The following is a 17,325-nucleotide window of genomic DNA, read 5'->3' as shown; positions in this document are numbered from 1 at the left end:
TGATTTTGTAAGTGCGAATGTTTGTATGTGTATGTAGGTGTTGGTGATATATTGTGCATATATAATAAAATATTTGGTGCCGCACTTGGCCTTTGCGTGCGTAAGCCTATCCACGAACCAACTTGCCATCTCAGCCGCTTGGCTAGTGATACGTGTAAATTGTGAGCGTGTCAAATTACCAAAAAGGATATATACACATATTATTTATACAGTTATTTGCACATGTATGCGGTTTATGCGGAATGCTTTTGTCGCAAGATATCATTTCACACCAATTTCGGTCGAGAGCAGCTCTTCGGCGACGCGCCAACATCGCTTCAGTTAAATTATATTCAAGCGGGCGTCCACAGTAGAAGTTATCCGAATAGTACAGACCAAAACAGAAGGTTAGCGAGTCAAACGTGTCAACCAGGCAGTTAGCTAGTCTAGTGCGTAAGCTGCTCAGCCACCCAACGGTGCTCATGCTCGAGCTGGCGACCGCAACACCATTTAAGCTGATTGCATTTTGATAAGTAAGGATTTAATGTGTTTTTCATAAACAGCTTGCGCCAGTTTCACTTTTCCTTTTGATGTTACGTGTATACACTGTTATGTGTTGGTAGCGCCCTGCTTTGCATATATATTACCATACTCATTCTATGATATTCATACTTATATCAACAATATCTCATATAACTTAATGTATGTACCCAAAAGCGACTTAAATGTTCAACCCATCGGCATTAGTAACATTTGAGAACTTCCTTTATATGTTTTTATTTCTACTCCTTCATACCTTTAATAATCCTTTCCACTTTGAACTCCTCACACCATGTGAAATGTGACTCCTTGAAGTCGTCAGGTTAGATTAAAATTAAGAAGAATTACCGCTGAGCTTTTCAAATTGGATTTTGCCATTAAAAGGTATCTAGTTTTTTCCATTATTCTCTAAATTAAATAAGAGTGCTTCATAAGTAAGTTGACAAAGTAGGGTTATTGAATTAATCAGAAGTAATCAAGGTTTTATTATTTTAGAAGTTGATTAACCGGTTTATTCTATATAATTATTTACTTTTAGTAAGTTCTTCAAAACTGTCTCCTATTTTAAGAAAAAGAAGTTGTGGTATATGTGTTGTGGAATATTAAAAAAAAAATATTTTTATGTGTAATTTTATTTAGCAAAATGTGGTTTGTATTAATTTTTATGCATTAAGCATGGTCTATGAAAATTTGTATAAAGATTTTTGTATATAAAATGGAGTAAATAAAATTATCAGCACAAAAATAGACACAAAAATATGTATATGCTTTTCCTACTTAATGACAGCTTCGTGACTTTTCTAACAGAAAGAGTTATGATTTGTTTTTATTTGTATAAATCCATTTAAATCTACAAAATACATATGCACAGAAATACTTTTGATAGACACTTTGGCCTAGTTTCCTTTTACAAGTAATATATACAGTAGATTGAAGTATATTTACAAGAAGATCTCCCACTGACAAGAGTTTCAAGTTCATCTTCCAAAATTGAATGTTGCAATATTGGTTAAGCTTTTTCTTATAAAAATATATTTTATAATTTTTAACTATTTACTGAAAGCAAACTTTAATAGTAAATATCCAAGAGCAAAGAGGAATTGTTGAGGAATTATATAAAGGATACAGCGCTAAGTTGATATATCTTATCATATATTAAAATACAAATTGTTAAAAAAGCTCTGATTAAACCTAAACTCTCGATTTTGAAGATCTTTATCGTTACTTTCCATTCTGACGGCTTATTCATTGGTTATAAAAACCACAGCGCTGCTTGTCGCTCCATACTATATCTCGTGATTTAAAAATTCGATAAAAAACAAGAGCGAGTTTTTTAGATGGTTGCTCAGAAAACACACATATTCAATTTTGAATTCTTCTAAAATTAGTTATCATATTAGGGTGCCATAGATCTATACCTACAAGCCTAGATAGAGGTTTGCTTGTCAGTTATATTTATCATTCCGGCGTACATTGCTTTTGAAGAAGGAAAAAATTACACAAAAATTTTAAATTACTTTTCGAGCTAGGCTAGACCGGGCGCGAATGATTTGTGATAACTCGCAGGTTATACATAAAATGTAAAATAAATACTAGCAAAATAATTCGCTTAACTAAAATGCTCCCGAAATGCCTTTCACTTGAGAGTAATATTGCAATAATAATTTTGGTATTAGGTGGTAACTCTTCTGAAAATGCATCTATATATCTCGGGATACTGTAATATTTAATATATTTTATTAAACTAATTGAATTCAAAATGTTAAACAGGTGGCCACTATGCACAAACATATGCTCTAACTTTTATTTGCTTTGGTAATCTAAGCTCCGTTATTTATAGTTTTTTTTTACATATACTTATTTACAAAGGGGTGGCAATCCAGTGATTTTATTATTTAACAATTCTAGTATTACGCTAAACAATATGTGACGAAATTTTGTTCCGCTACACGATTTCGTTGCACTTAACTACAGCGCATTACATTAACACTTGATTTATGTCATAATACAGTATATAAGTATTAATGAAATGTCATGATACTATACTCATATACCACCACGCTTTATTAACCCGAAAATTAACTTAATTTACTTCCTTTCGATTTATTATCCTTTTACTTTTAATCTGCGACCTATTTATTTCACTGCCTTTGACCAGACGCTTGCTTAATGCAAACAACAACAACTGCGCTGCACTTCAGTCCATACCAAAAATGAGCCACAGAGATTTACATATTTATCTGCCTTTATTTACATAGATAAATATGTGCACAGACAGACAGAGGGGCAAACAAGCTTGTTTGCTTTAATGCTCGTATAACAATTTCAAAAACGCCTGCCGCCCCTTGAACCCACTGCAGCGTTATCAAATACTTTGCCAAGTATGTATAACTTAGAATGCTTCACACACACACAGATCCATAGGTATATGAGTATATATAAAACAGGCACTACGACATATGCGCTTACACGCTAAATGAGAGCGCCATTTTAATATACCTCGCCACACTCGAGCTGCGGCATTTACGCGCCGATAAATATGCTCGACCAAGCCACGCCACACCATGCTCAACTAGCACGCTTCACACGCTCGCTAACGAAGCGAGCACTAAGTAAATATTTCCTACAATAATGTCCTTTCACAGCATATTTACATTTGCGTGACTATACGCTAGCAGAAACACACAATATCTATGTGATTACGCGTGATTACGTCAATGTTAACTGTGTTTGATCGCCAAGCTTTCTCTAAAGTGAAATAAATTTCTCAGTTCCAAGAAAAAATGCGAACACGCGCGCCATCGCCACAAATGCTTCCTCCACTTCTCTGGCTTCTTCCGCACCGTTAGCGCTGAAAAGTGCGCCACTAATTGAAATCAGTGAATGGAACCAAAATGGACAAAAATTTAGATTTACGGTCGGTCACTTACGGCGCACTTATGGGCAAAACCGTTAAGGCGAACCGTAAAAAGTGTGGTGGGCAACAAAAACAAAAATGTGCTGATCCTGTCGACGTCAACGCGTCTAATAGCTAACAGCTGATATCAACTTGATGGACATCCCCCAAAAATATTTTAGCCAACATTTCAATGCTCACCAGCTCACTCACGCTCGTTGGCCATTTAAACCAGGCGAATACTCGTACATCAAATGGCCAAAACACAGCTACAACAAATACACTCTCTGTATATAAAGAACTGAACAGTCACCTCCCCCCTTCCCTTTTGTTGTCATACCATTCAGTGCATACGAGCGCTCATTTCCATTTGAACATAGTATTTAGTCATATCGCATAATTAAAACACAATCTTATCGCTGTTAGCACTCAGTGAGTGTGTCCGCAGGTCCACAGGTTTTCAGCTCTGTGCCAGGCCATTGCGTTGCGCTTGCGTGTAAAGGTGTGTGTGTGCTGGTTGAAAGCAAAACCATATAATTTTGTTTCACAATTAGAAGGTGGTTGGTCAAATGCACCGGAAAGTACAAACAAACATGCATATATACTCACTTTTATATAGTATATTAGAAGATTGCCATTAACAATAATAGTAATTGTAGTGCATTTTTACTAAGTTTAGACAATTATACTAAAAATCAATAACTGACTCTTCTTTGGTTTAAATTCTTCTAAGATTCATACTTTATTTGTCAACGACTTATTAAGCCACTGACTACTGAAGTTTTATTCACAGATTATGATTCTATCGTCTATGTTTAAGGAATTGAACTAAAATGTAACAGTAATTTACTACTATTTTATATATAAATGAAATGTGAAGAAAAACGCAATGTTAAATATTCTAACTATGTTTTCTGACATTCTGTAACACTTAACTCAATTTTCAATTCTATCTGGTAAAATAAAAAATTTCAAGACCCCAGATAGTGTGCCTCATACAGTAGAAAAAAGTAAAAAGTAAAGGCAAGATACTAAGTCGGTCACTGATTAAATTCAATAAAATGTTTCATAAAATATTTTTATAAAATGTTCTTAACATATATTATTTAAAGCAATCCTTATATACCATCCACACAAGCAATTTATATATGTAATATTTATTGCTAAGCTCACTTCCCATTGCTCTCCTTCATTAGAATAAGAATAGCTTTAGGAATATTCAAAGCAACAAACGACTTTAAACAATGGAGATTTCCGTCATAACTGCCTTACCCGTCATCATGCCAAGTGACAGCGTTGGCATATTTATTCGTTTATTCACTCCTCGTCGAAGATAAGGCCCATTCAAGAGCGCAGCCCAATCCCATTCGATGTGATTTATGTGGCCATAAACGAGTAAAATGAATAACAACAGTGGGCTCGTGAAGCATATTTAATAATATAAAATCTTTATCGTTGCTCGTGCTGGAAATCTGCTAAGTGAGTGTGTTTATAAAAACTTGAAGTGGCCACTAAAAATGAGTGGAAGTGTCCAAACTGGAGGACAACAAAAACTGCCACACCACGACCACCGAGTGCCATTGAGAAACCAGCTATGAAATAAAGCCATCCAAAACGCCTAAATGTATGCAACGCGTTGTCCACAATTTATATATTTGTATTCGCATTGTATATTTACCACGCACGTTTGTGTATGTGTCCTTGTGCGTGTTTGTCATTTATAAGGATCTATTTATTATTGTGTTCGTCCTGGCAGAGCACACTCATTCCGAAATTACGCCGATGGCGATGTTATCGACGACAACAAAAACGCTCCTACAATCAAAACAACAACAATGGCGTTGACAATTACTCACCCAGTCGCAATAACAAAGCCATTTATTTATTTCGCCTAACACAAATTTGCCATTATGATTATCATATCTCATCCACAAGCAGGCAGCGTGCAAGCCAGGCAGACAGCAGGAGCAGCAGTAAACGGGTCTAAAGAGCGCGAGGACTATGACACCCACCAATCAGGCTGGTAGGCAACCCATTTGTATAGGTGCACACACACTCACACGCACAGGCATCGATGGCAACACAGGCGTAATTCACATTTCCGCTTGTGGCATTGTTTTTGCAGCGAAATGGTGTTGTTTCAGCCGGAGCTTATGGAAAACAAAAAAAATCGCATGCGAGATGACTTTGAAAATATGGCCTCGTTATCAATGCGTTGCGTCTGCTCAGCAGTCGTTGGCAGCGAACGTGTTGTTTGTTATTGTTCATGTGGAACGTGATGTTTCCAAAACATCGGTGAGAGAGTGCGTGAGTGGGTGTATTTACCTGCGCTCTAGCGCTAGCAACTAGTAGTCTGAAGCAAATATTGAGGCAGCGTTGAGATTGTGAGTTGTTCAGGTGAAATAAATTTACATTTTTCAAGAGTTGTTTGTATGTATGTTTGTGCGTGCTTATAGAGGAGGCTGCAAGGATTTTATTACATTTTGTGCGTCTACTTTGCCTTTTACGCACGCACTTGCAGACAGGCAGACATAATGTGTATATTTAAGTATTCATAATTTTATTAAATCTTCCCTCTTCATCTGTGCCAATGAGGTACCGAAAGCGGTGCTTTAAAGAGACACCTACACTATAATGGATGTATGTATGTATATACATATAACAGTACTCAGTAGCTTGGAAAAGGATTAAGTGGAATATCATAAATAATTTATTTTGTATATTAAAAAACCGTTAGCGTGGAGATTCTAAATCGATTAAGTTTAGATTATAACACCTGTCTCATTGCATTATAAGTTTATTTGAATACTTAAGAGGCATGATCAAAACATGCAATAATCTTTTCGACGACAATTAGTTTCTCTTAACAAGAACAGATGTGGAATTATATCTGACTAAAGACTGTCAACGCGGTAATTTTCTCAATTATATATCACAACAATTTAAGCCAAGGATCGTGGGTTCAAATCTGTGCGGATGTAAGATCTTAAATTTTTTACTTTTTTTCACAAGAAAATATTATTATTTCATCACTAGACATTAAGCCGTTATCAATGAGGCACTTAGATTGGTTTGTCATTTCATAATGAACAGACTTACTTCGGAAAACCGTCTATTGCTTATATTCGGCCCCAATTGCTTGGGGCATCACGGCTGGAATTTATTCTCTTCATCTCTTGTTAACGTGTTAATAAAATGTTTCAAAACTAACCTAAAAGCTGTCTCGATAGTGAAAAATGATGTATTGAAAAAATTTAAATCTACAAGTAGACCATGTTCCCAACCTAACTAGTTATCATAATTCCGTACCTATACCACTCCTAACCTTCTTAAAATTACTTCCGAAAAGTTTCATTCAACCCACATTTGAAGAACTAGTATCATTATCAGTTTAATAGTGGTCCAAGAAACAAGTGTTCGAACAATACCCCAATGCTTCATTTCAATAAAAATAGGATACATCTCAAAAGAATAATGACGTCTCTTTTGGGAGTTTGGCGATACATACATTCCACAAACTCAAGTGTAGAGCGTATTCAACTTCGACGATTATAAAATGGTCAGAGAGATGATAATACAGCACAGCAAAGACATATACAGAAAACATACACATTTAATTACAATCTCTGTACGAAAAATGGCAACAAATCAACATTCATTACAGGCCTCGGTCGCCTACAATGACAATGATTATGGCCACCATATCGAATGGGTTATAAATTCGAAAGTATCACTTGTGCAATATCATTGTCATTACGAACGCCCCTACTGTCATATTACAACAGCATAACGGCACAACAGATAAATAATTTTAAACTGTCCTGCACAAAATTGTTTCGGACTTAAAATCTGTCTCCCACAACAGTTACAGCGCCGCGGGGCTGTCCATATCAGTTTCACATCAACTCCAATTTAAACATCAACATTGTTGCTCATACGACCCAACGTCCACTTGCAACAAAAATCGTTTCGTTACGAACTCAGCCAGCATGGACCGATGTGACCGCAGAAGCTTATGTACTTGCAGCAGTGATACACTTCCCTACCTGCTACATGGGAATACAGACACCCACACCGTACCGCCTACTGCACCGTTATGGAGTTGAAAGTTCAAATTTCATTTTAATAATAAACGCTATAAATTTCATATTATGGCGCATTGTTCTGTTATGTGCTCTGTTCATGTGACGCCGGTATCTCTCCAGCTTTCGCTGTTCGGTGCTCTGTCAGCAGTAGCCTGCATGCAGTCGAGACTACCGCTCCGTGCGGTTTTGTCGTGTGGCAAGTCACTGCCTCTTTCGTCGCCGCCGTAACCCCTGTCGGCCTTTACATTCGTAACGGTATAAAACTGAAAAATTGAAATTGTCGAATCTCAACTGCGTCGCAACGAAACGGCTTAACGCACTTTTGCCTAACGACCAACGGTGCTGAAATAACGGTATAACAGTGATCGGTAGGCAGCCCTCCCGCATGCTTTTCACTGTTACACACACCGAAGTTTAAAAAAATAAAATATCCTACCATGTAATATTCGGTCATTCCGCATTCCCGCACCGCGTAACCGGCTCCCTAATTCACCCATTCGTTCGTCGGTCGTTGATTCATTCATTCGTACGCTCCCCGCATTAATGTTTATGCTAATGGCGACAGGCAGTGTGCTCCGTGCATGCACCGTAATTGCTGCCGCCCCCTCGACGCGGTAGGAGTTCAGTGAATCTGTTTCTGCCAACTTTTTTCATGCGGCAAAAAGAACGTTTCAAATTGTTCCCTCTAAATGACAATTTACACCGCTGTGTTTCTAGTTTTTTGCGCCATTTCGTTTTTTCTGTTTAGCAAAACAATTTTGACGAAAGTTGAAGATTTATTATGTGCAAATATTTTCACAGTCATCACCTGCAGAGTGTGCTAGTGCTTATTAATTTCTTGATGCTGGTCGTTATCGCTATGCTGGCCGAGGGGAATGGTGATGGACATTCCGTAGGTCATTTTAGGGTCAATGCTATGTAGCATTAAGAAGCTTGTTGGCAGGGAGAGCGATAGCGAAAAAGATGAATGTAAACTTATTCATAGCACTTCAAACTAAATTTCCTTAAAATTAATTTATTTTATTTATTCAATGAGCTGAGATTTCAATTGTTTATGCCCTGAATGCAGTACAAGTACAAGGACAATAAATAGTTATGTTATGTACTAAAGCCACTTGGGTCAAACTTTATAGTTTCAAACGTTAAAAGTAAAGCAATAGTTAGACAATTTTGGGAAACTTTTTTTTGTTTTCTTAAAAATATTATATGTATATCTTTGTTTCTGAATAGATTGAATCCCAGTTAAAATAGTTTAACTGATCGAAAGAGTATCTCTTCATAAATTAGCAAATAGCTTGGAGTAATCTTCAATTTGTATGTAGTATATCATATATAGTAAGTAGCTTCCATGATAGATTGAAAGACCTCCTCCTTTAGTCATTTATATATTTTACAAGAATTCCGATCAAAATTCTGAAACAGCTTTATACACTTCTCTAAAGTAAACACTCACTCTCTCTCACTCCTACGTTCTATAAAGACTCTCTGGTTTCCTGATCCTGAAATGATGATATTGAGCTGAGTAAATGAAGCCTAATTAGATCGATATCTTTCTCGTTTACTTAAAACACTTAAACCTCTTCTTGAACATAGCATTCAGTTGAAAGGACTTCCGGGGCTAGTTACATGCTTGCTATCAATACGCTTTTGAGTTTATTCTGTATGTATGGTACAACGGATGCTCCTTATTTCATCTCAGCTACCTTTTAGTTTCACGAAAATGCAATACAATTTATTTCAATGAAGTTTGGAGAATTCTTAGTTTAAATTGCGCACTTAACATTCAATTTTCTGACTTTCTACTTAATACAATAAACGAAGGCACACACACATATGCGCCTGCAACATCGCCACAAGTTGGTCCCTTGTTGTTTGGTATATCATGCCATTCGCGCGGAATTCACTTTAGAACTACAATGCCATTATTTTCTGCAACAAAGTAGAGCACAACAACAACATGTTGCTATTGATTATTCTTATTCTTCAACTTCTTCCTCTTCTTTAGTTCCAACAGCGTTTATTACCAGGTGAAGGTGCTGGTGAAAATATCTTTTTGTTGTCCTTTCCTTTTTTGTAATATAAGGACTATTTATTGTTGTTGTTTTCTTGGTGGTGATCAATTGTCGCTGCTACTGTTTTCTCAGGCGATACAAAATGGCAAACGGAAACGAATGCCTTACTTTACAGTTTCTCAATGCCGCGACAATGTAGACTCCATTCAATGCGCTCCTTGCAACATGCGCCGCCACATTGCGGCCACCTGATAGAAGAACAAAACCCACGTAAACAAAAACAACAACAAGAAGCAACAAACTAGTTTCCATGCAACGCAACGAGTTGGCCTACAACATGCTCCCCCCGTCCGCCACACACACGGCTCTGCCAAGTTAAATTATTCATTTCTTCTTTGGAACAAAGTGTTCGATGCTCAAATGAATTTGTCATTTTAAATTTGCCGGCGAGCAGCGCTCCAACAACGGGGCTTGCAGCGGAAATGCTGGCGGAAGATCATACAAAGAATACAGCTCTGAAAACAACAAGGCATGGCAGGGGCAGCGACATTAAGTTACTGGGAGCAGTACAAAAAATTATGCACTCAAACCTGCTGCTGCTAAGTTGCGAGCGAAGCGACAAAAAACGGAAATGACAGGAAGTGCAAACGGAAGCACAAAAAAGTGTTCAACAACCCGGTGAACGAGCAATCGAACTGCCAGGCGACCCAGCGACCAACACAAAACGGGAGTACAAAGTGGAAGCATTGAGTCCTACAATGTGGTGTGAGCAAGAGCTGTGGGACAAGCTTATTCAACGCTTCCCATTTTCTACAGCATACTACTAGGGTCTGGTGCTATTTTTTTTTCCACAACACTCGACATGGACGCGCCTCACTTAGCTGGTTTCTGCCCAATATTTACAAATTTATTTCAACTCTTCTCTTTACGACCCTCTCGCGGTGAGTTCGTTTTCTATTTGTTTGGTGGCTGGACGCTGTGCTTTGCCCGCAAGCCTTAGCGTGTTATTGTTGGGCCAGCTGTTGCGAGCGCTGGTTAACCTAACGACAGATATCCACATACTGTGTACATAGCCACGTATTTATCTGCCTATCGGCTGCCAAACTCCATTTGTGCGCAATAATTTTATTGTGATTTTAAGGTTGGTGAGCGCAGTAAAAAACTCGAATCCATTTTAAATTTCGAGTTAACTGTAAAAATATACAATTTAAATATTGAGTTTAACCAGTTTTTTTAAGCGCGATCTGCTACATAATGGCATCAAAAACGATTTAATTATTGTAAAATATTTTCCAACGGTTATCGGCAATTTAGGGCACGTAAACGATATGAATACGGAATGTGTAATTTTTAAATTGAATCAAATTGGTGAGCTTTGTTATCGTCCAATAAGATGATATAGATGGATCTCGCTTCAAAAAAGTGGATAATCGAAGGCATAGGGTAGATCTCTATCATGTACCCTGATCTTTATATTTCCAATAGATATTCTGAATCCATACTGCATCTATCGAAATTCTTTAATTGAGATCCAAAAATAACGAGCTTTAAAAAATCGGGTCTTCATTCTAATTCCAAGCTAGTCTGATATTTGTCTCGTTTTCCGCTTCTATAATTCTCTAAATATAGGGTGCAATAGGTGTATTGGAAACACTCCTCAATCATGTTTTCATTCTCGGCAGATCATAAGCAACACTTGTTGTTGGATTCATGACATAAAACTGAACTCCTAAATAATCGAGAATCATCATAAATTTTGATCTAATATCTATACGATTCTTAAGTAAAGCAGAAGAAATTAGACGAACGGACGAACTCAAGGAATTCTTTCAAGGTCCTTGAATTCTTACAGATAAAATACTTGCATGGTAGAACCTAAACAAGAACTCGATGCTATGGGAGCTTAATTTGTGAAATACGTGCTCCTAAAAAATCAGGTCAACCTGTTTGAACGAGAAAAATTTTAGTAATAGAACAGCGAAAAAACTTTCTTTGACCCACTTAAATATGAAAGTGAAATATTACAACAACGTTTTTTTGTAGTTTTCATATATGCACACATACATAAACACAAACACTTCGTACAGTACTTTAATAAAATCCGTCACAATTCTACGGTTCTGAGCTAAATGGTGCCTACTTAGCGGCAAGCGCACACACTTACACCTACATACATGCACAACAACGGCTGGAGAAGTATAGTTATTTCTTAATATGAGCGGCGCTTTATAAATTCATATATTGTGTAGGCAACCTATTTACGCTTGCAGCCCTTGAATGTTTGTGTATGTGAATGAATGTTGCGCCAAGTTGCGGAAGTTGCAAGCAAAAGAAAACTTCAAGGAGCAACTTTTGCCTCACTAAAGTATATGTTTGTAGTTCCTAGTAGCGCTCAGCGTCCAGGAACCAGTGCTGCAATGCTATATCACACTCACACTAGTCTCGGCGCTCACACAGAACTTTTAAAATGGGGGTAAGAAGAGCATTTGTCCCAATAACACCCGAATTTTGGTCGTTCATTGTTCGCTGTTCGCTTTCATTATACTTTACTTGTGTTCTTCAAGTAACTTTTTGCGAATTTCTGTCACTTCCGTTACCACATCCTCTGTAACCATTTTGCAGCAACTTTGACTTTTCTATGCAACACTTTGCTACTTCATTCTTCTTACTTTTGCCGCCGCTGTAGGGCTTATTGCCTTCGCTTTTCGTATTCCGCCATCTCCTGCTTCGTCGTCTATTTCTTATTCTGCTGCTGCTGCAAAGCCTCCTTCAGCTTTGCTATTTGCTCGCAATTGAATTACTACGGCATGAAAGCCAATTTTATAATTGAAACGCTTTCATTGCTTTGGGGCAAAGTCTATTTTAATTTACTCTGCAACATTCCCCTCTCCTCCCTTTTAATGGCACTTACAAATACGCACACATATACATATATGTGTGTATGTATGCATATGCTACAAATTATTGTTTGAGTTGCAGGCATTTCGGAAATAAGTATGAACCGTTAGCAACATGTAGCGCTCGCATCCAAACACTTCGTACCACAGCAAAGCCAGTCGGCCTGTCAGCTTGCCGGCGCGCCAAGCAAGCACAGTATGTTGTCAGCAGCAGCAGTCAGCGTCAGCGTCAAAGTCATCGACATGTCTGCTGTCCCATCGTTAAATCGTAATCGTCATTCTCGGCAATCCAATACGAGTCACACACAAACAAGCCGACACACACATATTTCACAAAACCTCACTCTCACTCGAAATTTATTGAGTTTTTCTGTTGTCTCAAACTCACTTCCGTTCTGCTTCCGGCCTGCCCTTTGCTCTACCAGCTCTCACCCAACAGCATTAAATGTTTTGCTCATTTTTATTGGTTTCGAATTTTGGGTTCATCGAAAAAGTTCTAGGCACAAATCAATATTGGTGTGGGTGGGATAAAGCATAAACAGTAGTTGTTGTTGTAGCGCCTTTTGGCATCAGTTGAAATTAGCCGGATTGCCTGATAATTGTTGTTGTCCTTCGCATTGATGACGAAGAGCGGGTGCTGCATTACGCTGGTCGCCAAATCGTCGTCAATCGTTCGCTGCGAAATTATTATTCATCAGCCACGCCTCCTGCCATTACGCTCCCAACTTTCCGCGTCTTTCTTAGCTGCCTTTTCTCCCTCATCCATACCCTTTGGTGGACGCGCCGTTGGCCTTGTAATTGAAAATTTGCTTTGAATACATCAGCAGCAGCAGGAAATGCAGGGTGAGCGGCGGCTGTGTGGAACGTGGAACAGCAAAGTGCGGTTGATGACGCGCTGCCCCCTTCAATGCCTTCGAAAAGGATGCTCTTTGATGATGTTACTGCTGATGACTAATAAAAATTTTTAACTGTCACATTGAGCAATTCGTAGTCGTCGTACCTTCATTAGCCGAATAGTTGAGTCTGCCAATATTGGTTACAGTTTTCCATTGAGATTGATAGTCACTTTGATTACGCGGCGCACAAAGGCACGCATACACATCCCAGAAAATTGAAACAAATGCCGCTTCCTCCGTTTGAGTGCGCGAGTGTTTGCTTGGAATGGAGGCATGCAAGTGTGAGGAAAGCACAACTATTTGTAAAATGTTTGAAATTAAAAATCTTTTCGATCGTTTGAAAATTCATTCGCTATTGCCACATACTCTAGATTTAGGTAATATACTTACATATAAACATTAAGGTGGCACATGCTGTTGTTTATAAAGCGAATTAATTTGAAGTTTTTGGAATGTGCGAGCCACCTCACATCGATATACGATCAAATCTCTAGAAGTGTAAGCTATAAATGCCGAGATATTATTTTTCCAACCTTCAGTTCGAATCATCCTACAATTTTGGAGAAACCTTTTGCATTCAAGAGATCTCTTGAGTTCTACCCCAGGCCATAGGGATCTTACATCCATGCAAGTGCTTATAGTTTTCAAGTTTAGTGCTAGACCGCAAGAAGACAGCGTATTTCCGACCCGTTCCAAGTCCGAGACTGGACGATAGTATTCCTTAGTGACTTTGAAACCTCTAATGATTCTACTATCGCTAAAATATACAACAACCAAATATAGAATGTATACCGATTTTTTAAGTATATAAACATATATCAGATTATATCAGATTAGAAAGCAATTTAATAAGAAGGAAGATTTGTTTAAAAATCATTAAATTTAGATTTGCTTTGCAAATATTTAAGAAAATAATATATTTTACAAGAGTTCTCAAAACCTGCCAATTAAGTAACCCTAATCATAATTAAGGTAATTTCAAAACTGTGATTGTTATGGAGAAAGTTTCTTTAATTCGATATAAAATATTTTTTTTCAAACATTTCTTTTTTATTTTTAATAATTATTTCGTATAAATAAATCTTGAAAATTAGTTTTTTTTATAATACATCAAACAATAATTAATAAACAAATTTGATTTCTAGCTTGAACATATATCCCTAACATGTTGTGAAATTTGTTCAAAATACAAAATACCGATGCGTCATTCTCTTTGAAGACCACTAATCCCACATGCGCGAATTCTCTTGACACATTTCCATAAAATTATATGGCTATTTGCTGTTCCTGGTCTCTGTTTGAATGTGTGTGTGGCAGGTCTTTTCGTCACATAGTTAATGAACACAGCTGATGATGACGATGACATTATCTTTCTGCTAATACATATGTACATACACATATAGATTCCACTCCGACGTGGGGTATTTGTTGTTGTCATTGTGTTAATTTGTACTTATGTATGTACGAAAGTATGCATGTGTATATGCATTCAGTGAATACATACGTGTAGCAAATGCTGTTCGTTTACCAAATGGCATTGCGAAAGACGTATGTTAAACGTTGAAGCAGACATTGTCGGAAAATAAGTGAGCACCCAAAGCAACCATGTGTTGTAAACGAAAGTATTGTAGGACTGGTCCTTAACTAGTTCATGGTGATATAGTGATGGTCTCATTCATTCTATAAATAAACGTTATTTTTATTAACGTCGGGACTCTGAAACCTGAAAAACGAATCTTCTAAGCATCTTTGGAAACTTTTGTAAAATTTCTGAAGAACAGTTTTGGACAATTCTAGGTAATATAGACAGGCCAAAATGTTTTTGTAAGTATTTGTAGCACTGAAAGTGATTTGTAGAATCCATATGATATAAATAGACTCTGCTTGATATTGTATCAAACGTCTAGCCTTAACTAATATACAAGGTGCCCCATAACTACTTCTTATGCCCAGCATAAGACTAGGTTCCGCAAAACTAAACTCAAATTTATATCCCAAATACTTTAGGATTCATAAGCTTAAAGACTATGTGCATGTGAAAGCTATCATATTTGCGCTCAGGCATGTGTATTTATGAGTCAACTGTCGCCCGCTCGCTGCCCCAGTTACTGTCGCCCAGCAAGCGCCAACTACCCATTGAATTCATGTGAAATATGTCTTTTGAATTATTGATGAATGACGAACGTTGGTTACTGCGATGCGTTCCCCTACTCACATGCGACAAAAGCATTTACACTAAGTATAATTTGTATCCGAATGGATATTTGCCCGCACACACACACAGTGCTGAGTGGGAGCATGCACTTATGGGAGCGTACGTTTGTATGTAAACATAAAAGAATATCCAATATTTATTGAGAGATGTGTGTTCGTGGCTGTCTTTCATGGCGTTTGTGATGTTAATGCCTAGCAAACACACACACACAGGCACTCATACCATCAGCATAATTATACGCTTTCGCCGTTTCCGTTGCTTTGCTGACATCCAACGGATATTCCTGCGATCGCTGGGGTATTTAATTTTGTTCTGCGGTGACATACATACACATAAATGTTTGCTTGTGTATATTTCAAGGCTGGCAGTTACTTAATGTTTGCTTTTTAATTCATATTTTTTCTTTTTCCGCTATTTTTTGCTTTTAGCTATTTTTGTGCAAATATTCGTTTGTGTGTGTGGGTGTCTGCTCCCTTAGAAAGTTATGCGTTTCATATGTTAAGTACTTGCATATTGCATACTTCAAGGCTGCATACATCTGAATATAATTACAAATATACAGACATATGAATGTGTCACACGCTTCGTTGACTCTCTGCAGCCAGTTGCTTATTCGCCCAGTAATTCACTTTTGTTTCCTAAAGTGTATTTGCTTTGAATCAGAATTTATCATTGCCTTTTGCTTTCACCACACTGCTGCTGGCTTTATTCGACCTTATGAGATCATACTTTGCTAAATTTTTGGCTTATACATGACGAATGTGGGAGGTTTTTAAGGGTATATTTTCTTATTATTATTATTTTTTTGTTTTTAGTTTAATAATCTCTATTTTGTGTGTCTTTTATTTGGTTATCGGTATCTAATTATAATAAAGAAAGATAACTAGATCGTTGATATGCAATATATCAAGGTACGAATTTTCTAATTCCAATTAATTCTAATTCCGATGAGTCTAGATCGAGGAGACCATAATGAAGATGTCAACTTAATGATGGACATTGGTGAAAAAGTTCCATAGACAAAACAGACCCAAACAATCACCCTACGAGTAACCTCCAGGCTATACACTATAAAGTATTTCTCGAAAGATATCTACAGGACCACCCGTTGGAAAGGCGTCTACCACCAACAACTGTACAGGAGACCATGATCAGATTGTTGAGTCTACTCTAAAGCTCAACAAATACGATGTCGATGAAAACAATGTCGAACTAAAAAATAAATTGCAAATTTGTGACCTAATTCAGCGCAGCAAGGAAATTACTTATCTATTAAAACATGCTCTGTGTTTAAATGGCACTTTTAAAACTCTTTTTAAGCCACAATTAACTGCTCCAACACCAAATCACCTAGCCATCTCATCCATCTAACTATCAGATTCAAAATGCCTTGTTGTTGTTGTTTTATTTTTCGATGGTTTTTTGAATCATCCATGCCATTTGGTGAAACTCTGATTGTGATTCGAATTCGGATTTTCAAAAGCAAAATCCAAAAATTAGTGAATGTCAGCACACAGTGATGTGTACGAGCAAATTGCACAAATTGGTAGCAGTCAACCGACAGACAGACAGACAAACAGTATTGTGCTTGAAAATAATGAAAGCAGTAATTGGTCATTGAAGTATATACAGCTATCCAATTGCCGAGTATTAATGAGCGCAAATGTAAGCGTCATGCCACACACAGGTAAATTTTGAATGGAACTGTGTATGAGTGTTTGTTGTTATTGCTCTTGTACAGTGAAGACTCAGCATTGAAAATAGAAACGTAATTGGCCACAATGTTTCACAACTCGCTTGTCGGT

At 37.4% G+C, this 17,325-nt stretch overlaps 1 protein-coding gene across 2 annotated transcripts in view; it reads left to right on the top strand.

Moving 5' to 3' along the window:
• LOC105212196 (tyrosine-protein kinase RYK) overlaps positions 1 to 17,325 on the top strand; it is a 74,167-nt gene that overhangs the window by 1,797 nt on the left and 55,045 nt on the right. The window lies entirely within an intron of this gene.

The sequence above is a fragment of the Zeugodacus cucurbitae genome, chromosome 6, assembly GCF_028554725.1.
Source record: "Zeugodacus cucurbitae isolate PBARC_wt_2022May chromosome 6, idZeuCucr1.2, whole genome shotgun sequence".
NCBI lineage: Eukaryota > Metazoa > Arthropoda > Insecta > Diptera > Tephritidae > Zeugodacus > Zeugodacus cucurbitae.
The sequence above is the reverse complement of the archived record's forward strand: the minus strand, read 5'-3'. Positions and strand labels throughout refer to the sequence as shown.